Source organism: Heptranchias perlo, unplaced genomic scaffold (assembly GCF_035084215.1).
Source record: "Heptranchias perlo isolate sHepPer1 unplaced genomic scaffold, sHepPer1.hap1 HAP1_SCAFFOLD_73, whole genome shotgun sequence".
Lineage (NCBI taxonomy): Eukaryota > Metazoa > Chordata > Chondrichthyes > Hexanchiformes > Hexanchidae > Heptranchias > Heptranchias perlo.
In genome coordinates, this window is record NW_027139761.1 from 480,089 (window position 1) to 505,337 (window position 25,249).

The following is a 25,249-nucleotide window of genomic DNA, read 5'->3' on the forward strand; positions in this document are numbered from 1 at the left end:
ACCTCCCTCCAGTCCAAAAAGCAACCAATCACCACTACTCTCTGCTTCCTGTCCCTTAGCCAATTCTGCATCCATGTTTCTACTGCCCCCTTTAATCCATGGACCTCAATCTTACTGATAAGTCTACCGTGCGGCACTTTATCAAACACCTTTTGAAAGTCCATATGCACCGCATCAACTGCGTTGCCTTCATCTACCCTCTCTGTTAACTCAACAAAAAACTCTATCATGTTAGTTAAACACGATTTGCCTTCAACAAACCCATGCCGGCTTTCCCTAATCAATCCACAGTCGTCCAAGTGTCTGTTAATTCTGTCCCGGATTATCGTTTCGAAAAGTTCCCCCACCATTGAGGTTAAACTGACTGGCATATAGATGCTGGCTTTATCCTTACAACCTTTTTTGAACAAGGATGTAACGTTTGCAATTCTCCAGTCCTCTGGCACCACCCCCGTATCTGTGGATGTTTGTAAGATTATGGTCAGTACCTCCTGCTATTTCCACCCTTCCTTCCCTCAGCAGCCTCCGATGCATCCCATCCGGACCGGGTGACTTAACTACTTTAAGTACAGCTAGCCTTCCGAGTACCTCTTCTTTATCAATGTTTAGCCCATTCAGGATCTCAACTGTATTTACCTTTACCGTGACTCTGGCAGCATCTTCTTCCTTGGTAAAGACGTATACAATGTATTCATATAATATCTCTGCCATCCTCTCTGCCTCCATGAATAGCTCTCCTTTATGGTCCCTTATCAGAGTACGGCTCCTACTGCCCGTTTAATGTTTACATGCCAGTTTATGTTGGCCGCCAGTTTATTCTCACACTCTCTCTTTGCCCGTCATTTCATTTTTCACTTCCCCTCTGAACTTTCCATATTCAGCCTGGTGAATGAATGAATGAAAAACATGCTGGATTTTCGTCAGTCCGAAACAGAAAGTTATTGGTTGAGTAATGGCGATTTGAACAACTATTCGTCTTTTTACTGAGTTTAATGAGCTTTGCGAAATTAATACAACAAACTATTTTGTAAAACTTAATCCCCTGAATGGGACCCGGCCCCGTCTCCCAGCACTGAGAACATTTGAAGACGGCAACTATCTTCCGAGCATTTCGTATAACCGTTTGCACAGCAGAGTTTCCGTAGTGTAGTGGCTATCACGTTCGCCTCACACGCGAAAGGTCCCCGGTTCGAAACCGGGCGGAAACATTTTCAAAACGTCATCCACTAAAAATCAATAAATATGAAAACACGCAAGATTTCACTCTGTGGTGAAATATGAATAAAATACAGAACCGGTATATTTTCCTTTCTCTCTCCAGTTCTGCACACACTCAAACATTACACAGATACCGAAAATATCTCTCCCTCACTTCAGTTTCCTGCCCTGCCTGTGCAGAAATCTCCTCTCAAAGCTGCTCATTGCGACTGGTTTTTGTTGATTTGTGAGAGATTTTTAAAGGACCCTGAAGAGCTGCCTCGGTTCATAACTATAGTTCTAAACAGCATGGCAACCGCGGCAACAAACACATCCGTTTTTCGAAGTTCGATGTTCCCCAGCTCCCGGATTGAGTGAGGCCACGACAGCAACGACATTCAGGCCGCCTGTCCGGCCCCGCTCCCTCCAATCACAGGTTGCTGGCGGAAGGCCGCAAATACCGCCTCAGACAGCGCAATACTGCCGATCCCTGGGAAACAATATACCACCGAAGCTTTGACAACACATCGCAGGCATCATTTGTCCCGCAAACATAGATACTTGCCAGCTGTTTCAAAATTTATTGCCTGAACAAGGATTTGATTTCTGCACACTCAAATCACGAGCCACTTATAGAAATCTCAGAGTCTACCGACTGAGCGACCCAAGCTCAATATACGAAAAAGATCCATTGTACAAATTTATGGTAGGACTCTGAATTATCCTTCGTGAACGTCGAACTGAGTTGAAGATCCCTTTTATAAAATTCTCAGTAACGTGTTGAGGAGAATCCTTGTTTCTGTTGAACATGATGTAAGAATCATGGACAGTGAACTCTTGAGTTTACAATTCTTCTTGTTTGTGCCAAATGTCTTCTCATTCGTTAGCACCAATTAAAATAACCCTTTATCCAGTGGCTCAAAAGCTAAACTTGCCCCACACGGGAGTTGGAAAAGGCCTCTCGACCTTTCATGTATTAACATCTGTAAGCTGAATAATTTCATCCGTTACACAGTGACACCAGACAGCAGATTTCCCTTCCAAATTTTCCCAACACGAAACTTCCACCCGATGAATATCCGCTTAACGAAAAGAAGAATTGTGTGTTTGGTTCTTCAGATTTAAAGATTTCGTACCGGCGCCTTTGCCATATCAGCTGACGCTAATCGCCCCCTCTCCCCCTGTAAACAAGTAAACTCGCACCTACTGTTGTAAGACGGTAGGCCAGAGGAACCCAAGTGCCCACATGGGAACACTAAGAAGCAGATGCGTGACGGAACATACCAGTTGTACCTTGAACTCCGGTCAAAATGTTCGGAGTAAAATGTTCGACTGTTCTCGGTGAGGCTGAAACTCACAACCTGGGCATTTCTGAAGCTGATAAAAGTGCCGCACGCTGACCGCTTGCGCTACAAGAGCTTCGAGATCTTTCTCCGATTTCTCCAAGAAGCCTCCAATCAAGATGCGCTTCGATAAATATCCGCAGTGGCCTTTAAAAGCCGTGGAATCTGAAACAAAACCCCAGAAGATAAGAACTTTTAATTGTATTATTATTAACTTTGGGACAATTTTTGATGGTACTTTAAGGAGGACTTGGGGAAAGTGTGAGACGAAACTGGGAAACTCTCCCTGGGCTGTCGTTGATTGAAGAGATGGGCGTTATTTCATTTGAAAACCGAGGCTCGGAACTTTCTGATGGAGAAGTGTGACAGAAGATTGTGGTTCGTGACAGTTGCCGGTGAGATCGAGAGGAGAGGGAGAAAAGTCAAAGTCACAGCTGTGACAGCTCAAGTGCTCCGCTTATCTGTAATATTTAAAAAGTAATGTACACTACGGGGCAAACCGATTTGGTATCGCTTATCAAAAATATTAAAAGACACGGGGTCAAACGCGGATTTGTGAAGAGGGAATGGTTTTAACCCCCAAAGCGAAATCATTCCACATGAATCTGAAGTGTCTTGGGGAAAACGGCAGTGCGAACCGTTACGTTCGTGTCATGACTTGAAAGACCCACCAATTACCGACAGTATCTTTGAACGAGTTGTGTCAGCAAAGCCGTGATTGAAGCCGCTTTGCATTTGTCAAACGTGTCGGTGACGATATTGGGGTTAATAAGGGGCGATTTCAATTATTTGAAATATCACTATACGTCATGACCCGAAAATCGACTGTAAAATCGAGTTTTTCCTATCAGTCCTGAATTGAAGGGAAAGGCGCACCAATCAGATCAGGGAAACGAAGAGCAGAATAGGTGAATGAAACTTGCACGATTGAAAATCCGTGTTTGTCGGAAGATTCAGTCCCCAGTGGTGGAGAGGATTGGTATTTCGAGCAGTTATTCACCAGCCTCAATTTCAGTAATTTCCCGTTGCTGACAATGAGATGAGTCGAAATGAGCAGGTCCAACGAGCCTGTCTGTAACACAGGCCAATGTCTCAGTGCAGCTCATTACCCAGTCACTGGGCTCCATTATAGCCGCTCCTGTCAGCAACACACAAAGAGAAATTGTAAATCTGAAACAGAAAGAGATAATGTATAAAACTTTATATCTACTACCGGGTTTTCCCTTTTTTCGGCTTTTAAAACAATCTGTTTCACAGTTTGTCAAACCCGAAACAGCCTCTGCGATTTGCCGATTGTAATTTCAATGGAAATTGCGACCGTCACTAATTATCGGAACAAATATACCCGCTGAGGTTTCAGGGTTGTTATTGGTTTATTTATATCAGTGAGTGACCGATTTTAAACTAGGTGAGGATCTAAACCTAAGGTAAAAGCCTGGGATAGACAAGAGATTCTTCAATGTATCAAGTTAAATTACACTGATTCCACCAACACTGCACATCACATCCCTTAAACATTGTTACCTGTTACTGTATAAAACTGGTGTGGGTGGAAATGGGAAATAACCGAAAAAAACCTTCATTGTATCAAACTTATTATTATTATTATACAAAAAATGTACAGCCTATCCCTTAAAAAAGACTCAATGTAAAACCAGTCGCCAGTCCCAGACCCGCTGTGACCGTGATGTGATTTGCATCCGATTCTGACTGACTTCGTATCAGACCCGCTCCCGTCAACAGTAAACGGATGGGGCCGGATTCATAAGAGAAAAATGAGGACCGACCTCCGCATAACCTGTCCTCATAATTTACCCATTTTAGCCCCGGTATCAATCTGGTGAATCTGCGCTGCACCCTCTGCAAGGCCAATATTTCATTCCTGAGAGGTGGTGCCCAGAACTGAATGCAATACTTTAAATTGTTTCTCAGCAGGGATTTCTATCTGTAACATACTTCCCCCCTTTGAATACCGGTTTCCCTGAAATAAAGGCCAACATGCCATGAGACATTTAAATTCATTTTTCTAACATTCCACTGGCTTTTAGCGATTTCTGTACTTGGACCCCTAAATCTCTCTGCTCCTCCACAGTTCCTAGATTCTCACCATTTAGAAAATACTCTGATCTATCTTACTTCAGTCGAAAGTAGATGAGCTCACACTTGCCCATTTTGAAAGTTTGAACAGACTGGGGCTCTTCTGTATAGAAATGAGAATGCTGAGGGGTGACCTGATATCGGACTTTAAGATTATGCAAGGGTTTGATAGGTTAGACGTAGATAAGGTGTTTGCACTTGTGAATGCGGGGACTCCAAATCATTGGGGCCATGATTATAAGGTAGTCACTATTTAATTCAATTTGGCATTCAAGAGGAACACATTCACCCAGAGAGTGGTTAGAATGTGCAATTCGCTCCCACAAGGAGTAGTTTAGGCGAATAGCATGGATTCGTTGACGGCGAAGCTAGATAAACACATGGAGGAGAAAGGAATATAAGGGTCTGCAGATACGGTTAGATGAGGAGGGGTTGGCGGAGGCTTGTCTGCAGCATAAACACCGGCATAAGCTAGTGGGGCCGAATTGCCTGTTTCCGTGATGTACATTCTTTGTAATTCTATGTAACTCCATCTGCCACAATTTTGCCAACTCACTTAATCTTTCAGTTTCCCTATGCTTCCATTTACAATATTCACTGTGACACCTAACTTGGTGTCAGCGACAAACGTGGATATAAGAACATAAGAACATAAGAAATAGGAGCAGGAGTAGGCCAATCGGCCCCTCCAGCCTGCTCCGCCATTCAATAAGATCATGGCTGATCTGATCCTAACCTCACATCTAAATTCATGTCCAATTTCCTGCCCGCTCACCGTAACCCCTAATTCCCTTTACTTCTAGGAAACTGTCTATTTCTGCTTTAAATTTATTTAATGATGCAGCTTCCACAGCTTCCTGGGGCAGCAAATTCCACAGACCTACTACCCTCTGTGTGAAGAAGTTTCTCCTCCTCTCAGCTTTGAAAGAGCAGCCCCTTATTCTAAGATTATGCCCCCTAGTTCTAGTTTCACCCATCCTTGGGAACATCCTTAACGCATCCACCCGATCAAGCCCCTTCACAATCTCATATGTTTCAATAAGATCGCCTCTCATTCTCACCAATACCTTATATAACTGCAGCAATACTTACCTGTTTTTATATTCAATCCCCCTAGCAATGAAAGCCAACATTCCGTTGGCCTTCTTGATCACCTGCTGCACCTGCATATTAACTTTTTGACTTTCTTGCACGAGGACTCCCAGATCTCTTTGTACTGCTGTACTTTCCAATTTCTCGCCATTAAGATAATTACTTGCTTTCTGATTTTTTCTGCCAAAGTGCATAACCTCACATTTTCCAATATTGCATTGCATCTGCCAAATCTCCGCCCACTCACCCAGCCTGTTTATATCCCCTTGTAGGTTTTTTATGTCCTCCTCACTCTCTACTTTCCCTCCCATCTTTGTATCATCTGCAAACTTTGATACATTACACTCGGTCCCCTCCTCCAAATCGCCAGAATATGCGGCAGTCTATTCCGTCGTCTACGTCATTTATACACCGGATCTCTTCCTCCCACCTTCTAACCAACTCCAAACCCGTTTCGATAGGTTGCTTTAAATTCTACGCACTCCCATTTATGTTAACAGTATCTTCTGTGGTACCTTATCGAATCCTTCTGGAATTCAATATTATATAACATCCATAGACACTCCATTATCTACCACGTTAGATATATCTTCAAAAAGTTCAACTAGCTTTGTTGGACTTGACTTACCCTTTATAAATCCATGCTGGTTCTCTCTGATTACTTCATATTTATCCAAGTGCTCAGGCATTCCTTCCTTAATAACGAATACTGGTAACGTCCCCACCACGGACGTCAGACTAATGGGTCTATAATTTCCAACTTCATCTCTGCTACACATCCTAAATAATGGAGTGACATTGACAATGTTTCAATCAAAGGACCAATTCCTGAATCAAGATATTTTGAACGATCATGACTAAAGCATGTATAATTTCCTCGCCTATTCCTCTTAGTCCCCTCGGGTGGTAACGATCAGGTCCTGGAGATTTGTCTATCTTTAATCTAATTATTTTCTCCATTGCCATTATTTTACTTGTACTGAATCCCCATGATTTATTTACAGTTGTCCTCGTGTCTCTGGTATGTTATCCTCATCCTTTTCTGTGAAGTAAATATTTAGCAATTCTGCTATTTCCTGATATTCAATTACAATATCACCTCCATCTGTCTTTAAAGGGCCCACATTACTCTTAGTCACCCTTCTTTCTCTTCATGCACTGGTAAAAATCTTGATTGTTGTCCTCATTTTCCCTCACAGGTTTTTCTCCTTTTCCCTGATTGTTCCTCTTCCGGTTTTTAGTTTCAGCACCGCAAGAAATAATACTTTGCAATAAAGTTCGGCTCATCAGTTCTTTACTGTCAGAGAGAGAATTGTCTGATCCCCTAATTTATTTAATGTAACAAACACAAGCACACATAATCATCGGTGTATCAATGCACTGATGGATACACAAAGATAAACACAGCGAAAAAATGCGGGAAGTATCGGGATGCACAGGGAAACGGACAAGCGAAATCGACAAAATCAAACGGTCTGAACCCCGAACAGACAATAACGTGTCGCTGATAGATGTTATTGAGAGGAGGTGTGAATAGGTTGTCACCAATTGGCGCTGTGGCTTAGCTGGTTAAAGCATCTGTCTAGTAAACAGGGGATCCTGGGTTCAACTCCCAGCAGTGCCTTATGCAACTTATTATTTTCACCTAATTTGTGGCATGAAGCGACAAAATAACACTGTGGTGTTTGGATTTGTTCAGGTTTCAGGCGGGAACAGATATCAAGATGACTGCTCAAAAACGCACTTTCATTATTCAGACAGACCTCTCATTGAATGTGTCTGTAACACGTTCTTGTTTCTGGTCTCGTTGGGGTCGGGGTATAATTCACGATTTGAAGTTTAAACCCGGAAGTAGTCCTAATTCTGACCGAGACTTGTGATCTTGACCAGCGGTGCAAACTTTTGAAAACTGGAAAGTGAAAGTTTCCAAATCACTCCACCTGAATCCCCGGGCCCTGACGAAATATATCCCAGGCTGTTAATAGAAGCAAGGAAGGAAATAGCGGAGGCTCTGACCATCGTTTTCCAATCCTCCCTGGTTACAGGTGTGATGCCGGAGGATTGGAGGGCTGCTAAAGATGTACCGTTGTTTAAAAGGGAGAAAGAGATCGATCGAGTAATTACTGGCCAGTCAGAATAACCTCGGTCAGGCTGAAGGTATTTCATTAAATCTACACTGTACTTCCTCCACAGCCAATACTGGGAGGAGGGGACTCTTGACTAACAAGCCTCAGCTACACCAGGAGAGCAAACCCACGCTCTCTCTTACTCCTGGGATGTGCTACTTTTGAAAAAAAAAGGTGAGTATCTCTATACCTTTAAACTCTCTGTCTCTCTGCACAGCATTGACAGTGTATTGTAGGACGGTGTGAGTGTCTTTATACCTTTAAACTCTCTGTTTCACTGCACAGCATTGACAGTGTATTGTAGGACGGTATGAATGGGATGAGGGTCTGTGGGGCGAAGTGTAGCCGATTGGGAGCAGCGCCCATTTGCGGGATGAGTATTGCACGCTTGATTTTGTCTCTCCCTTCTATCTTTCTTTCTCTCTTTCTTCCTTTCACCTCCCTCTCTCCCATTCTTTCTTTCACTCTCATTTCATTCTTCTTATTTCGTGCTTTTTCTTTCTGCCCCAGCACCTTTGTCTGTATCCTGTTTTTGTTCTCTCATGTGTCTCTGTTGGATGATCCAAAATTCAGACCCGCCGCTGCCTCCAGCTTTTTCTTCCTTCCACAATCATGGTCTATTTCATTGAGACTTTCCTGCGGCCTTGCCTACTCTAACACTCACTTTCACATTTAAGTTTGCTCGACATCGACCGCGGTTTCTCGGGGGCACATGTCCCGTTCGCATCAATGTTCATGTGTGCCTTGAAACCAGTCGATACATTTCGATCTGCTCCAGAGACAAGCTCAAAGAAAGCAGGGCTGGCATTCGGTAGGACAGCGCATACTTTTCCGTGAAATTTCCATGGGGTATCTTGTGACACGGGGGATGTTAACTGAAGAACTGGGATTTGTTTCCATGGTCGTTCGCGCTTTTCCCCGAGCAGTTGATTTGCGGGAGAGACGGGCGGCGCGACATAGCTGCGAAAGACGGATGAAAGCTGCACTTTTGGCAATCTGGGCGGTGCAGGAAAGTCGGAAATGTTCTGCTTGATCGTAATAGGTCTGTGGAAATGTCCGATTGTAAAGGAATGAGGAGAAATGAAAAGAGCGGCAATGGTGAAAAAGTGTCGATTACAGGAGGTTGGCCGTGAGCGAAAGGTCCTTTGAAAGATCGGCGCGGAGGGGATTTTGTTCCGAAACGGCAGACTTTAAGCGCGTGGGGAAAGTAAAGTGCGAGCTTTGTCCTTGGGTCAAAATGGGTGTTTTCAGGAAAACAGCCATTGTGAAATCACAAAAATGAAAACAGAAAATGCTGAAAACACTGAGCAGGTCAGGCAGCACCTGTGGAAAAAGAACCAGAGGTAATGTTTCAGCTCCATGACCTGAATCATCAGATCTGAAGGGTTTGCGTGAGTAACTTCGCTGTCTCAGATGCTGGCTTCCATCTCTGAATTATGTGGGCTCGAATCGCACTGCTGCCAGAATTTGTGGAGTTTTTCATTTTGGCCGCCTCACCAAAAACCCTTCTTTAATACAAGTGCTTTTCCGCATTGCTGGTTTAAACCTATTTGCACAATTCAGCAAAGTATGGATTGCCACCCAACTGTTTCTTGGACGGAGGTGTTGGGACTGTAAGGTGTGATCTCGGTGAAGTATCAATGAATGTGCACAATGGCGCCCTGGTGAACCGAGTACCTCTTATAGTCAGTATAATATAAAAGATATGCACCATAATTATGAATTTCTTCTTTGCATCACACTAGGATTTATTATCAGGGAATGTACATGAACAGGTCGATTTACGTCACGCTCCGGTCGCTTCGCATCGCCTCCGACACATAGAATAGAATCAAAGAAAGGTCACAGCACGAAAAGAGGCCATTCGGCACATCGAGTCCGTGCCGGCTCTCTGCAAGTGCAATCCAGATAGACCCACTCCCCCACCCTTTCCCTGTCGCCCTGCATTTTCTTTCCTTTCAAATACTTATCCAGTTCCTTATTGAAGAAGATGATTGAATCTGCCTCCACCACCACCTCGGGCGGTGTATTCCAGATCCTAAACACTCGCTGTGTAGAAAAGTTTTTCCTCATGTCACCTTTGGTTCTTTTGCCAAACAACTTAAATCGATATTCTCTGGTCCTTGAACCTTCCGCCAATAGGAACAGTTTCACTCTATCGACTCTGTCTGGATCCTTCATGATTTTGAATACCTCTATCAAATCTCCTCGTTACCGTCTCTGTTCCAAGCAGAACAACCCCAGCTTCTCCAATCGATCCATGAAACTTATTCCCCTCATCCCTGGAATCTTTACAGTAAATCTCTTCTGCTGGGATTTGGTATTAACATCGCCGAACCGCCACCATCAACATACTAGTGGTTATCATTAACCAGAAACATAACTGGACCAGCCACATATATACTGTGGTTACAAAAGCAGGTCAGAGGCTGGATATTCTGAGCCAAGTCACTCACCTTCTAATTCCCTAAAGCCGTTCAACCATCGACAAGGCGCAAGTTGAGTGAGTTGGAATACTCATGTGATGGTCATCGACCTGAAACGTTAACTCTGTTTCTATGTCTAAAGATTCTGCCTGACCTGCTGAGGATAAACACATTTACAGTTTTCATTTCAGTTTGGCAACATTGCCAGTATTTTCATTTTGAATAAAGGAGCTTTCGCTTATTTCACCATGCGACGAGGTGGCCGAGAGGTTAAGGCGATGGACTGCTAATCCATTGTGCTATGCACGCGTGGGTTCGAATCCCATCCTCGTCGTTATTTTGTTTAAATTTTGTTTCTCTCATTCAGTCCACCCAGAAGATCTGGTCGAAGTCCCATCCTTCTCGAAACGGCAGACGGAGGGTTTTGCATTGTTTGCTGAAATCAGCAACAGTTCCTTCCAGGAAGGTGTTGAGATTGTGAGATCGCGAAATATCAGAGTGCACATTGGTGTCATTGTAAAAAGAGTAAATCTTATGGTCAACGTCAGAGAAACTTATGGACCACAATGAAGATTTATGACCGGATCATTCCGTGTGCGTGTCCGTTAAAAAGGGACGTACTGTTCGTCCCGGATTATTCCGTATCTGTGTCTATTTAAAAGGGGTGTGCTGTAAGTCCCGGATCATTCTGTGTGCGTTTTACCCGATTTTCTTGAGACCTTTTTCCTTCTGAACTGTAATGACGATCCTCTCTCGAGAAGAAGGTTCACCGCCTGTTTCGGGCAACTGGTAGGAAAAATAACAAAAACTGATGAGACCAAGTTCATTCTGATGAGCTTCCATTCCAATCTCCGCACTCTATCCCCCATTCAGTCCCACCCCGCCTGGACATTATAATCTGCGATATTCATAAGGGAATGGAAAAGCCGAATTTCACGGTTATAATTTTCTTGGTTGCTCAACACTGAATAGCATCAATTGCAATGATTCAGAAGGTAATCAGAGAATCATAGAATATTACAGCACAGAAGGAGGCCATTCGGCCGTCGTGCCAGTGTCGGCTTTTTCGAAGATCTGTCCAAATTAGACCCACACCCCAGATTTTTCCCCATAACACTGCAAATTAGTCCTCTTCAATTATGTCCAATTGCCTTTTAAATGATCCAATGGAATCTGCTTCCACCATCCTTTCAGGAAGTGCGTTCCTGATCTTAACAACCCTCTGTGTGAAAAAAATTCTTCTCAATTCCCCTCTTGTTCTTTTGCCAATTATTTTAAATCTGTGATCTCTGGTTACCGACCCACTTGCCAGAGGAAACAGTTTCTCCCTACTTGCTCTTTCAAAACCCCTCATTATTTTGAATATCTCTATTAGGTCTCCCGTTAACCATCTCTGTTGGAAGGAGAACAATCCCAGCTTCTCCAATCTCTCCACATAACTGAAGTCCCTCAGCACTGGTGTCATCCAGGTCAACCTGCTCTGAATCCTCTTCAATGCCTTTTCATCCTAAAGTGTGGTGCCCAGATCTGTACAATATACTTCAGCTGAGGCCGAACCACTGATTTGTAAGGATTAGTATGATTTCCTTTTTTAATATTCAATGCCCCGATTCACAAAGCCAAGTATCCCATACGCTTTCTTAATCACCTCATCAACTTGCCCTGTTTTCTGAATATGAACCCCCAGGTCCCTCTGCTCTTAGAACCCCCCATAATTTGTTCCATTTAGATTGTACTGCCTCTCCATGTTCTTCTTCCAAAAGTGCATCACTTCACACTGATCGGCGTTAAATCTGTCACGTGACTGCCCATTTCACCAGTCTGTCTTTGACCTCCTGAAGTCTGCTATTATCTTGCTCACTATTTACCACGTTACCAAGTTTTGTATCATCCGCAAACTTCGAAATTGTACTCCCTATTGCCACATCCAAGTCATTTATATATAACAAGAAAAACAATAATCCTAATACCGACCCCTGGGGGATCCCACTGCATATTTCTCTCCAGTCAGAAAAACATCCGTTCACCACTAATCTCGGCCTCCTATCCTTTAGCCAATTACTTGCCCACGTTTCCACCGACCCTTTAATCCCACGTGCTTCTAGTTTTCGAATAAGTCTGTAATGTGTTCATTTCTAAAATGTGTCCTCAAAATAAATATATCCCTATAATTTTATTGTTAAACAATGAGAATACAGATATTAAATCGAGTGCTAGATCGGGTTCATTCCCATTACCCGGAGGTGACGGGGCCCGAGGACGGGGAATCCCATCTGGGTTTATTTTTTCCGAAAACGGAGACGGAAAATAGCAAATCTCATCCCGTTGAAATCCAACAATTGGACGAAGAACCGATAGCCTTTTCCCATCCCGGCTTTGCAGACCTGGCTGTTGAAGGAAGCCTGATAAGTCCATTCGGGATCAACAGCGAAAGTGAAGAAACGCAGACAGAGATAGATAGATACATGCAAAGAATATTGTATAAATCTCCAATTCTGTGATTGAGCAGAATTTATGTGGCCGCTTAAAGGAAATTCGTCGCATGCCGTGAAATCTTAGACGTGTACATAGGGCTGGATTCTTACATTATTTCTGAAAAAAGTAAACACTGCCTGATAACTGCAGCTCTTATTTATTTGACCATTTTACAGTGGCGGTTTGAAGTGATTTCGAATCTAAGTGAATTTCAAGACCATGCTTGACCCACTCGTTTGGTCACCCACAGGTAGCACGCGGTTGGAGACTGCGCAGGCTCATCACAGGAACTCTGCCAGACTGCATGTTCCAGACTTGTATCCAACGCTTCACGTACAGCCTGCAGCCGTGTGTGGATTGGTGGTTGAGTGTAGAACCCTCGCCTGCCGACGGGAAACCAGGGGTTTGGTTCCAGGCCAAAGCAGCTTCCTTTACCTTTTGTATCTGTACCCATGAAATCGCCTGAATTGAGATAAATTCATGTGCCGGCTTCAATCTGTACAACTTCTTGAAAGATTATCTTCATTTCGTCGACGTGTCTTTCGTGGAAACACCCTCTGCATTCCCTCCTCTGGTGTTAAAACATGCTCGGCTGGAGATAAGTCAAACCTGCCTTCTGCACTTGCTTCAAAGATGTGAGAAGCCAATTGGTGGTTTTTGGCGAAAAATGGGGACGCAAGGGGGCTCATACTGGGATTTGAACCAGTGAAACTCCCTGAGCGAGAATCAGATCCAAAGTCCAACTGGGAACAGAGCCGTGCAGCCACTGTAAAATTTCGCTGGCACGCAGCCGATCCGCCATCCTTTCAGAACACCATGGCCATCCAAACTCGCTTTCTTGTACGATATACGATGTAGAGCAATATCAGATTCTAAACTAATTATTTCAGATCAACAATATTAGTCTCTCTTTATCAAATTTGTTTTGAATGTACGACTTGTATTATCAAGTAACACTTTACAGAATGAATTGCTCTGAAACGACATTGTCGTCTGTCTCGGCATCGTCATAGTTTACACTCCACCATAAGTACACTTTACTCAAATTGCTGCTTTCATTCACTATGAGAACGAAGAGCCACGGATGTGGAAACATTAGCTACGAATTTATCAGCTGGGTTGCACCTTTCCTTTTCCGACTTCCTCAGTCTTTTTTTTCTTTACTCTTCTCTGCTTTTGTTGCAGGTTAGAGCAGCCTTCGCCGTTCAAGGAAGCCTGAGAAGTCCATTGTGGACAATACAGAGAGACACGAGACGGAGACATGGAGAGATAGAGAGATGCAGGCAAAGAAAATAAAGAGTATAAATGTCAGGTTTTGCAAACCAGCAGAATTTATGTTACAGATTGGGAGAGATTCCTTCTTGGGTCTTGAAATCCTGCAAGAGAAGATTGGACACAAGTTAAAAGCTGGAGAATCTCTCATTCTGGGAGAGAGATAAATGCGGTCAATTAACTCCAATTAATCTATTTCAGCACTGAAGGGATCTTTAAACAGTAGCTCTGCGAGCAGAATTCAAACCTGGGCAGGAAAACCTCAATTGAATTTTGAGTCCAACGCTTTAAACACTCGGCCACCGCAGCTGTAAACGGCATGTTCATTCAGATCGGATTCCAAATGGACACATGCTGCTGTTACAAACGCGCGCATTGATGGTGCTTGGGGTCGAATTCTTACTTGTTACGCTGGAGACCTTGGTTCGATTCCCAATACAATGCAGGATCATTCTGTAACAATGAGGAGCTGAAGAGCAAAAGTATACTATTTCGCCCCTCGAGCCTTATGCGCAATTCAGTTCGATCCTGGTTGATATGTAACTTAATTGCATATTATCGCCTTAGCCCCATGTCCCTTAATGCCTTTGGTTAACAAAAATCTATCAATTTCAGTTTTAAAATTAACAATTGAGCTCGCATCAACTGCCGTTTGCGGAAGAGAATTCCAAACTTCTCCCTCCCTTTGCTTGCAGAGGTGTTTCCCAACTTCACTCCTGAAAGTCCTGACACTAATATTTAGGCTGCTTCCCCGAGTCCTGGACACGCTAACGGGCGGAAATCTTTTTTTTTCTATTTACCCCATCAGTTCCCCTTAATATTTTGAAATGTTCGATCAAATCAGCACTTAATCTACTAAATTCGAGGCAAACCCGAGTTTATGTAATCTCTCCGCGTAATTTTAACTGTGGAGTCCAGTCAACATTCTAGTAAATCGACGCTGCACTCCCTTCATAGCCAATATATACTTCCTAAGGTGCGTTGCCCAGAACTGAAGGCAATACTCCAGGTGTGGTCCAACCAGAGCTTTGTATAACTGTATCATAATGCCTATCCCCTTGAATCTAGTCCTCCGGATATAAAGACCAACATTCCATTAACCTTTTTGATTATTTTTTGTACCTGTCCATGACATTTTAATGATGTCTGTTCATGGACACCTCAGTCTTTTTGGACCTCCACTGTTTCAAGCTTTTCACCATTTAGAAAGTACTCTGATTTATCCTTTTAGGTCCAAAGTGGATGACCTCACACTTGACGAAATTCATATCGATTTGCCACAATTTTGCACATTAATTTATTATATTAATGCCTCTCTGTAATTTTATGCTTTCATCTGCACTGCTTACAATGCTGCCCATCTTGGTGTCATCGGCAAACTTGGATATGTGGCTTTCTATCCCGTCATCTAATATCCGCCTGAATTGGGAAAAATCCAAATTCAGTTTCAATCTCCTCATCATCTTGAGACATTTTATTTGCTTCATGTGTATTGCGTCGACGAAACTTCGGCATTCAGTCCACTGGAGCTCAAACATCCTCTGGATATAATTCAGTTCCACCAACAGCAAAACTGAAAAGATGTGAGAAGACAATTGGTGACTTTTCACTAAAAGGCGAAACACATGCGGGCTCGTCCGGGATTTGAACCCGGCACCTCTCGCATATCACTCAATGAAACTCCCTAAGCGAGAATCATACCCCTGGACCAACGAGCCACTATTACTTTAGTTGTGCAGCCAGTGTAAAAGTTGGTTGCGTCTCACAGCCGATCGCCCATCCTTTCAGACCACTTCGATCCATTCAATCTCGTTTTCTATTCGGGTGGACAGCAATATCAAGTTGTGCACCAACTATTTCCAATCACCAATATTAGTCTCCCTTTACCAAATTGCTTTCGAGTGCACGACTTGAGTTATCAAGTAAGACGTTTCAGAATTAGTTGCTCTTAAAATACATTGCTTGTGAGGATACTGAGAGTCGTGCCGATTTTTGGCACGCTCTGTTCCCTTTGCATTGCAATCAACACATAGAATTGAATCATAGAAAGCTGATAGCACGGAAAGAGGCCATTCGCGCCTTCGAGTCCGTGCGAGATCTCTGCAAGAGCAATCCAGCTAGAACCACTCCCCCGCCTTTCCCCGAAGCCCTGCATTTTTTTTTCCTTTCAAGTACTTATCCAGCTTCCCTTTGAAGGCCATGATTGAATCTGCCTCCATTATACCCTCGGGCAGTGCATTCGAGATCCGAACCTCTCGCTGTGTAAAAAAGTTTTTCCTCATGTCACCTTTGGTTATTTTGCCAATCACTTTAAATCTCTGTCCTCTGGTTCTTGACCCTTCCGCCAATGGGAACAGTTTCTCTCCATCTTCCATGCCGAGATCCTTCATGATTTTGAATACCTCTATCAAATCTCTACAAAACCGTCTCTGTTCCAAGGAGAACAACCTCAGATTCTCCGGTCTATCCACGTGAGTAAAGTCCCTCATCCCTGGAATTATGATAGTATTTTTTTTCTGCACCCCCTCGAAGGCCTTCACATCTTTCCTGAAGTGCGGTGTCCCGAACCCCACACAAAATTTCAGTTGTGTTCGAACCAGTGTGTTGTAAAGGTTCATCCTGACTTCTATACTTTTGTACTTTTGCACTCCATACATCTATTTCTGAAGCCCAGGATCCCGTATGCTTTTTAACCGCTTTCTCAACCTGTCCTGCCACATTCAACGATTTGTACACATAAACACCTCTTTGTTCCTCTACCGCTTTTACATTTGTGCCCTGGAGTTTATTTTGCCTCTCCTCGTTTTTCCGACCGAAATGTATCATTTCGCATTTTTTTTTGCGTTAAATTTCATCTGCCCGGTCTCCGCCCATGCCACCAGCCTGTCTATATCCTTTGAAGTCTATCACTATCCTTATCACTGTTTACTACCCTTCCAAGTTTTGTTTCATCTGCAAATTTTGAAATTGTGCTCTGTGCACTCAAGTCCAAGTCATTAATATATATCAAGAAAAGCAGTGGTCCCAGCACTGATCCCTGGGGAACGCCACTGTACACCTCTCGCCAGTTCGAAAAACAACAGATCACCAGTAATCTGTTTCCTGCTGTTCGTCAATTCTGCATTTATGTTGTTTCTGCCCCGTTTATTCCATGGGCCGCAATCTTGATGAGAAGCCCACCATGCGGCACTTTAGCAAACACCTTTTGAAAGTCCTTATACACCACATCAACTAAATTGCCGTTATCGATCCTCTCTGTTACCTCATCAAAAAACTCTAACAGGTCAGTTAACCACGATTTGCCTTTAACAAATCCGTGCTGCCTTTCCCTAATCAATCCACCCTCGTCCAAGTGGCTGTTAATTCTGTCCCGGGTTATCGTTTCGAAACGTTTCCCCACCACTGAGGTTAAACTGACTGGCCAAAAATTGCTGGGTTTATCCGTACACCCTTTTTTGGACAAGCGTGTAACCTTTGCAACTTTCCAGTCCCCTGGCACCACCCACATATCTAAGGATGTTGGTAGATTATGGCCAGTACCTCAGCAATTTCAACCCTTACTTCCCTCAGCAACCGAGCATGCATCCCATCCGGACCGGGTGGCTTATCTACTTTAAGTGCAGCCAGCCGTTCAAGTGCCTCTTCCTTATCAATTTTTAGACCATCCAGTATCTCAACGATAACTTCCTTTGCTGAGACTCTGGCAGCAGCTTCTTGGTAAAGATAGATGCAAAGTACTCATTTGGTACCCAGGCCATCCCCTCTGCCTCCATGAGTAGACCTCCTTTTTCGTGCCGAATCGGCCTCACCCCTCCTCTGACTACCCGTTTACTGTTTGCTTGCCTGTCGAAGTCTTTTGGATTCACTTTTATGTTGGCCGTCAGTCTATAGTCATATTTCTCTTTGCCTCTCATTTCCTTTTTCACTTCTCCTCTGAACTCCCTAAATTCGGCCTGGTGAATTAACGCATAAAAAAAGTCAGCATTTCTTTCAGCCGGAAACAGAAAGTAACTGGTTGATCAATGGCGATTTGAACAAGTATTCGTCTTTTTTACAGAGTTGAATGAGTTTTGCGAAATTAATACAGTGAACTAATACAGTAAAGTTGAATTCCTGATCGGGAACCGCCTCAGACGGCGCATTACTGCCCATCCCTGGGAAACAAGATACTATCGAAACTTTGACAACACATCTCAGGTCCCGCTGCAAAGTCACAGCTTGCCAGCTGTTCCGAAATTTGGAGCCTGGACAGGGAGTTAAACGCTGGACCTTCAGCTCACTACTCACTTTAAAAGTCTGATACTCTACCGACTGAGCTACCCAGGCTCGATACTACATAAGCTCCCATCGTACATATTCATGGGAGATCTCTGAATTATCCCTGCAGTCGTCGAACGAGGGTGAGGTCCGTTTGATAAAATTCTCAGCAACGTGTTGAGGAGAATCCTTGTTTCTGTTGAACATGATGTAAGAAACATGAACAGTGAACTCGTGAGTTTACAATTCTTCTTGTTTGTGCCAAATGTCGTGTCATTCGTTAGCAGCAATTAAAATAGCACTTTACCCAGCGGCTCAAAAGCTGAACTTGTCCCACACGGGAGTTGGAAAAGGCCTCTCGACCTTTCAGCCTATTAACATCTGTAAGCTGAATAATTTCACCCGTGACACAGTGAAACCAGGCAGCATATTTCTCTTCCAAATTTTCCCAACACGAAACTTCCAACCGATGAATATCGGTTTAAAGAAAAGAAGAATTGTGTGTTTGGTTCTTTAGATTTAAAGATCTTGTACCGGCCCCTTTGCCATATGAGCTGCCGCTAAAAGCCCCCTCTCCCCCTGTGAACAAGTAAACTGGCACCTGCTATTGAAAGACGGTAGGCCAGAGGAACCCAAATTCCCACATGGGAAAACTAAGAAGTCGATTGTTGACCTCCATACGTTTGTCCCACAAGAGCGTATTGTAAAAACGACTGGTTGTTAACAAGTTGCGTTATGGAAGATACCATTTCTACCTTGAACTCCGATCAAAATGTTCGGAGTAAAAGATTTGATTGTATTAGAAGACGCTCGAACTCACAACCTGGTCATTTCTGGAGCCCATACTGCTATAAATAAGTAACGCACGCTTCACAATTGTGCAACACGAGAGCAGCGAACAACCGACAGCATCAGCGCTCCTGCCAAACAGCTTTATTTTCGGTCTCTCAATTATTATGATGTGGAGATGCCGGTGATGGACTGGGGTTGACAATTGTAAACAATTTTACAACACCAAGTTATAGTCCAACAAATTTATTTTAAATTCCAAATTTAAAATAAATTTGTTGGACTATAACTTGGTGTTGTAAAATTGTTCTCAATTATCACTTCGAGATCTTTCTCAAACACAAGCCTCCAATCAAGATGCGCTTCGTTAAATAACAATTCCTAAATCAAGAGAGTTTTGATCGATCATGACTAAAGCATGTACAATTTCCTCACCTGTTCCATTTCATCCCCTGGGGTGGAAACCATCAGGTCCTGGAGATTTGTCTATCTTTCGCCTCCTCATTTTCTCCATTGCCATCATTTTACTTGTACTGAAACCCCTTGATTTATTAACAGTTTTCCTCGTGTCTCTGGTATGTTAGTCTCATCCATTTCTGTGACGACCGATGCAAAGTAAAAATTTAGCAACTCTGCCATTTCCTGATTTTCAATTACAATATCACCTCCATCTGTCCTTAAGCAGCCCACATTACTCTCAGCCTCCCTTCTTTCTCTCAATATACTCGTAAAAACCTTGAGAGTTGTCCTAATTTTAAATCATAAGTTTTTCTCCTTTTCCCTTTTTGCTCCTCTTACGATTTTTTTAGTTTCAGCACCACAATAAACAACACTCCGCTGTAAAGTTCGGCTCAATAGTTCTCCAATGTCAGAGCGAGAATTGTCTGAAGCCCTGATTTATTTAATGTCACAAATACAATCACATATAATCATCCATGTATCAATGCACTGAAGGATACACAAAGATAAACTCAGCGAGAAATGCAGTCAGTGTCGTGATGCACAGGTGAACGGACAAGCGAAATGGACAGAGACAAAACGGCCTGAACCCCCAACATTGAAGTGTCGCTGATAGATATTAGTGAGGAGGTGGGGGCCCCATGTCATCAATTGGCGCTGTGGCTTAGTTGGTTAAAGCATCTGTCTAGTAAACAGGAGATCCTGGGTTCAACTCCCAGCAGTGCCTTGTGCAGCTCGTTATTTTACCTAATTTATGGAATAAAGCGACAAAATGACAATGTGGTGTTCGTAATTGTTCAGGTTTCAGGAGGAAACGGATCACAGAATGACTGTTCAAAAACGCCCTTTCATTCCACAGACAGACCTCTCAGAGAATGTGTCTGTTACACGTTAATTTGAGGACACGTTCTTGTTTCCAGGCTCGTTGGGATCGGGGTATAATTCACGATTTGAGGTTGAAAGCCGGAAGACATCCTAATTTGGACCAAGACTTGTGATCTTGACCTGCGGGACAAACGTTTGCAAAGAGGAAAAAGAAGTCCTCAAATCGCTCGACCTGAATCTGCAGGCCCAGATGAAATATATCCCAGGATGTTAACAGAAGCAAGGAAGGAAATAGCGGAGGCTCTGACCATCATTTTCCAATCCACCCTGGCAAAAGGTGTCGTGCAGGAGGATTTGAGGATTGCTAACGTTGTACCATTGTTGAAAAAGGGAGACAGGGATAGATCGAGTAAATACAGGCCAGTCAGCCTAAACTCGAGCTGAAGTATGAATCGTCATTTAGAAAGGCACGGATTAATCAAGGAGAGTCAGCGTGGATTTGTTAAGGGAAGGTCGTTTGAATTGAATTATTTGAGGAGGTATCAAGGAGGATCGATGAGGGTAGCGCGATTGATGGAGTCAACATGGATTTTAACGAGGCTTTTGACAAAGTCCTACAGGGCAGATTTGTCAAAAATGTAAAAGCCCATTGGATCCAACGGACATTGGCAAGTTGAATCCAAAATTGGCTGAGTAGCAGGAAGCAAGCGGTTGTGATCGACGGGTGCTTTTGTGACTGGAAGGCTGTTTCGAGTGGGGTTCCATGCGGCTTCGTACCAGGTCCCTGCTTTTCATGGTACAGATCATTGATTTAGACTGAAATGTAGGTGGCATGATGAAGAAATTTGCAGATGATACAAAAATTGTTCCTGTGGTTGAGAGTGAGGAGGAAAGCTGTCGACTGCAGGAAAATATCCATAGAGCAGGCAGGTGGAAAGAAAAGTGGCAAATGCAATTCAATCTGAAGAAGTGTGAGGTAATGCATTTAGTGGGGTGGGGGGGGGGTCAAAAAGGCAAGGGAGTATATAATAAATATTGCAATTAATTTGCCATTTACATGCCCATTCTGCAAATTTACTAATGTCTTCCTTTATTATTCGCATTTTTCTTTGTATTAACTACAGCTCGCAATGAGGTGTCGTCCCTAAATTTTGAAATTGTACTTCCGATTCCCGTGTCCAAATCATGAATGTAAATTTTGAACAAAAGTGGTCCCAGCACCGATAAATTGTGAACAACAGTGGTCCCACCACTGATAAAGTATTAACAACAGTGGTCCTATCACTGATATATTGTGAACAACAGTTGTGCCAGCATCGATAAATTGTGAACAACCGTGGCCCAGCACCGATAAATTGTGAACAGCAGTGGTCCCAGCACCGATAAATTGTGAACAACTGTCGTCCCTGGAATTTTGATCTTGAACTGCAGTTGAAACTTTTGCACAAAAGAAAATAACGTCCCCAAATCGTCCCACGTGAATCTCAAATGCTTTGGGAAGAAGTTCAATAGAAACAATCAGGACTTTAAAGGCACCTCAACGACCTGAACTTTCGTTGAATGAATTGTGTTAGCCATTGCATTCGACCGTGAAATCGCTCTTGACTTTCATCTCACTGAAGCAGAGTGTGGCCGCTTTGTATCTGTGATCATGTCGGTGGCGTGTTTAGCTTTGATATTGATCGCTTCCAATTTGTAAAATTTCATCAATCGTCAGGAAAAGGAAACCGAGAATCGAGTTGTCCCTCTTAGCGATGAGCTGAAGGGATTGGTGATCCAAGCAGATCTGGAAAATGCGTGGTGCAATCGGTCAGGAGTTCCAAATCCACCCTCCAGCCACTCGGCAATGATATTGAATGAACTTTACTCTGGCCCAGTGTCGCCGCTCTGAAATCGAGTATTTCTCCGGCATGTTTTTCTTCATAGTTGCTGGTTTAAGAGTGAAGACTGGCTGGTTGGATTTTCACTCCTACAAGCTTTAATCATTCATTTTTCACTGACTGTAGACAGTTGTTATATTGGTGGCTGCAAACTCAAAGTTTAGCCCAGTGAATTATTGGTTTAGCAGGTGATCTCTTCACCTGTTCTCGGCGGTGTTATCCGTCAGCGTGAAAGTTTGATGGTTCGAGCCCTTATTTTATTCTCAGGATTCATCGCCTCAAAGTTCCAGGGTTTCAACGCATGTTTTGGAATCAAGAAAATGTACCGGAATCATTGCCAGCTGAGCAGGGCTGATATTCCACCAATTACCCTGCGGTCGGAAATCAGGCACATGAATCATATAAAGGAATGGAACATTGGCTTCACGGTAATTACAATTCTCCTTGACAGACAAGCCCCCGAAAGGCCCGAAGGGAGGCCGCATTCGCAGCAGGAGAGCTGGTTCGCTGTGACATGGAGATTTCTGTCGTGAGCGAGACCAGACTGTTCCAATGTTCAGAGAATAAATTTCACACCCTTTATTTTGGAAAAGCAAAACGGTGGGGATTTTTGTCATAGCCCGATGCCTTTCGTGTTGTATCAGATGTTCCTCGTTGCGTTACTTTCATCTTGATCGGAGAACTAGTTCGGGCGTCCCTGTGATAAACAGCGACAATTGCCAGTTAATGTTAAATTTAACAACGACTCCACTGCGTTTTTAATCTCACTCTTAAGATGCAGTCCATAAAATGAAAAAAAATCATCACATTCAAAGCATAAAAATCTTATAAAGTTTTGACTGTCTCTCGGTAACCACGTCAACATCGCCTTCAGTCTGAAATAGAAAGTTATCGATTGATTCATGGTGATTAAAACAGGGATTCAACTACTAACAGGATTCAATTAGCTTCATGTAATTAATTTAATAAGTTCATAACTCTTTTTAAAGTTAATTCCCTGACTGGGAATCGAACCTCGCGGCGGTGAGAGTACCGAATTCTCACCACCAGGCCATTGGGGAGCTCCCAAGATTGCGCACGAGACAAAGTGGAACTGATGACATTTGTTTTTCTTTCGCTCTTTCATGATTCATTCAGCTCTAAGTTTATTCTCAGGCCTCTTATCTCTCCTTTTCAGCTTCTGACCGCGGATATTCCTGTGGCTAAATATCAATAATATAGAACATCTCACAGCCCCGGTATATTTGCTGTTTTTCTGTGCAGTTCTGTGCAAAATCAAACTGCACGCAAATACCGACAGTGTCTGTCTCTCACTCCCCACAGAAGCAGCAGGAGATGCCACTTTAAACTGCCAGTTGCTTCAAACGATTCACGATGGACCTGCGTGATCTTGCAGTTTTCCAAGGAGCTGCATTCAGTGCGTGAATTTTGGAAATGGAAACATGTCCATCAGCAGCATGAGAGTATTTTACCTCACTTACCATTTCATGTACATGCCTAATTGCACTTGGTGATGTCATTGCTTGAACATCACCTCTGTTGCGATATTATTTCGAACAGAAAATGCCATTTTGTGCGAGCAGTTTGTCTGGCAGGAAAATTACCTGAATTACAAAGGGCCAAGTAGGAAAGGCCGCGTTGCTCTGCTTGTTCGCAGCAAAGAATTTTCAGCGTTTCCTTGGGGTTCAGTGTTTAGGATTCGGCGCTTTCATCACCACGGCAATGGTTCGATTGTCGGTCTCAACATCCGCATATTATACACCCTACCATAAGTGTACTGTACTCAAATTGCTGATTTTTTCATTGTGAGGGGAAGAAACATAAACGTGTGGACATTAATTACGAATTCATCAGCTGGGTTGCACCTTTTCTTTTCCTACCGTCTCAGTCTTTCCATCTTTACCCTTCTCTGCTGGTGTTGCAGGTTCCATCATTCTTCGCTGTTCACGATGCCTGAGAAGTCCATCAGGAGAAAACAGGCAAAGTCAAGTGACAGAGACAGGGAGAGATTAAAACATAGAAATAAATTGTATAAATGTCAAGTTCTGCGAACGAGCAGAACTGAGAATGGAGCTTGGGAGAGATTCCTTCACGTGTCTTGCAATTTTGCAATTGGGCTCCGAGTTCAAAGCGTCGTTGGCGATGGAGCACCTCTCTGAGGGAGCGAACAAGGTCCGTTCGTTCAAGTTCATATTAATTTGAACACTGAACAAACTTTGAAAAGTGGCGCTGCGAACAGGATTCGAACCTGTGCAGGGAAACCCCATTGGATTTCAAGTCCAACGCCTTAACCACTCGGCCATCGCAGCTGCAAACATCGATGATGCACAGCTATAAATCGGAATGCGTAGGGTTATCACACGAGATTTGTGACACTTTGTTCTCTCAGACAGGTTTCCAACTGGAAACTTACAGCTTGTTAATGTGCTGACTTTGCTGTCTCGGTGATAGAATTCTCATTTATCACGTTAGAAACCGGGGTTCGATTTCCGGTTCGTTTCGGATTATTTTCATTCTCCATTCATAAGATCGCGTGAATTGTGCGACATTCGCCCTCAGCTTCAATCTGCGCACCATTTGAGACATTTTCCATTCTCCACGTGTATTGCGTCGAAGCTGGGTTGGAAAATCACATTGCAAGTCTAACGCCTTAATCATTCGGTCATCGCTGCTGCAAGCGACAAATCCGACACCGCTGCAGAAGAGAATGAAGAAGGTTATGACAGGAGAACTCTGAGACTGTATGTTCTTTTAGACAGGTTTCGAACTGAGCGCATGCCGCCGGCTGCGATGCGGACTTTGTTATTTCAGTAATAAAATTCTTGATTTCTGCGCGGGAGGCGCGGGTTCGATCACCACCCAATAGAGGAGCATTTTTCATTCTCCATTCATGAGGTCGAGTGAATTGGGATACATTTACATTCAGCTTGAATTTGAACACCATCTTGTGATATTTTCCTTTCTCCATGTGTGTTATCGTCGACAGAACCTCTGCATTCTGTCCTCCATGC

General features: G+C 43.4%; 5 non-coding genes across 5 annotated transcripts; 4 read left to right on the forward strand and 1 right to left on the reverse strand.

Moving 5' to 3' along the window:
* Window positions 1-1,135: 1,135 nt before the first annotated feature.
* Window positions 1,136-1,208, forward strand: trnav-cac (transfer RNA valine (anticodon CAC)). Its single transcript has one exon. It is a non-coding gene; the product is annotated as a tRNA-Val (tRNA).
* Window positions 1,209-7,279: 6,071 nt separating this feature from the next.
* Window positions 7,280-7,353, forward strand: trnat-agu (transfer RNA threonine (anticodon AGU)). The gene has a single exon. It is a non-coding gene; the product is annotated as a tRNA-Thr (tRNA).
* A 3,180-nt stretch (window positions 7,354-10,533) lies between these two features.
* Window positions 10,534-10,615, forward strand: trnas-gcu (transfer RNA serine (anticodon GCU)). Its single transcript has one exon. It is a non-coding gene; the product is annotated as a tRNA-Ser (tRNA).
* Window positions 10,616-20,186: 9,571 nt separating this feature from the next.
* trnat-agu (transfer RNA threonine (anticodon AGU)) lies at window positions 20,187-20,260 on the forward strand. The gene has a single exon. It is a non-coding gene; the product is annotated as a tRNA-Thr (tRNA).
* Window positions 20,261-24,465: 4,205 nt separating this feature from the next.
* Window positions 24,466-24,547, reverse strand: trnas-uga (transfer RNA serine (anticodon UGA)). The gene has a single exon. It is a non-coding gene; the product is annotated as a tRNA-Ser (tRNA).
* Between the last annotated feature and the right edge of the window lie 702 nt (window positions 24,548-25,249).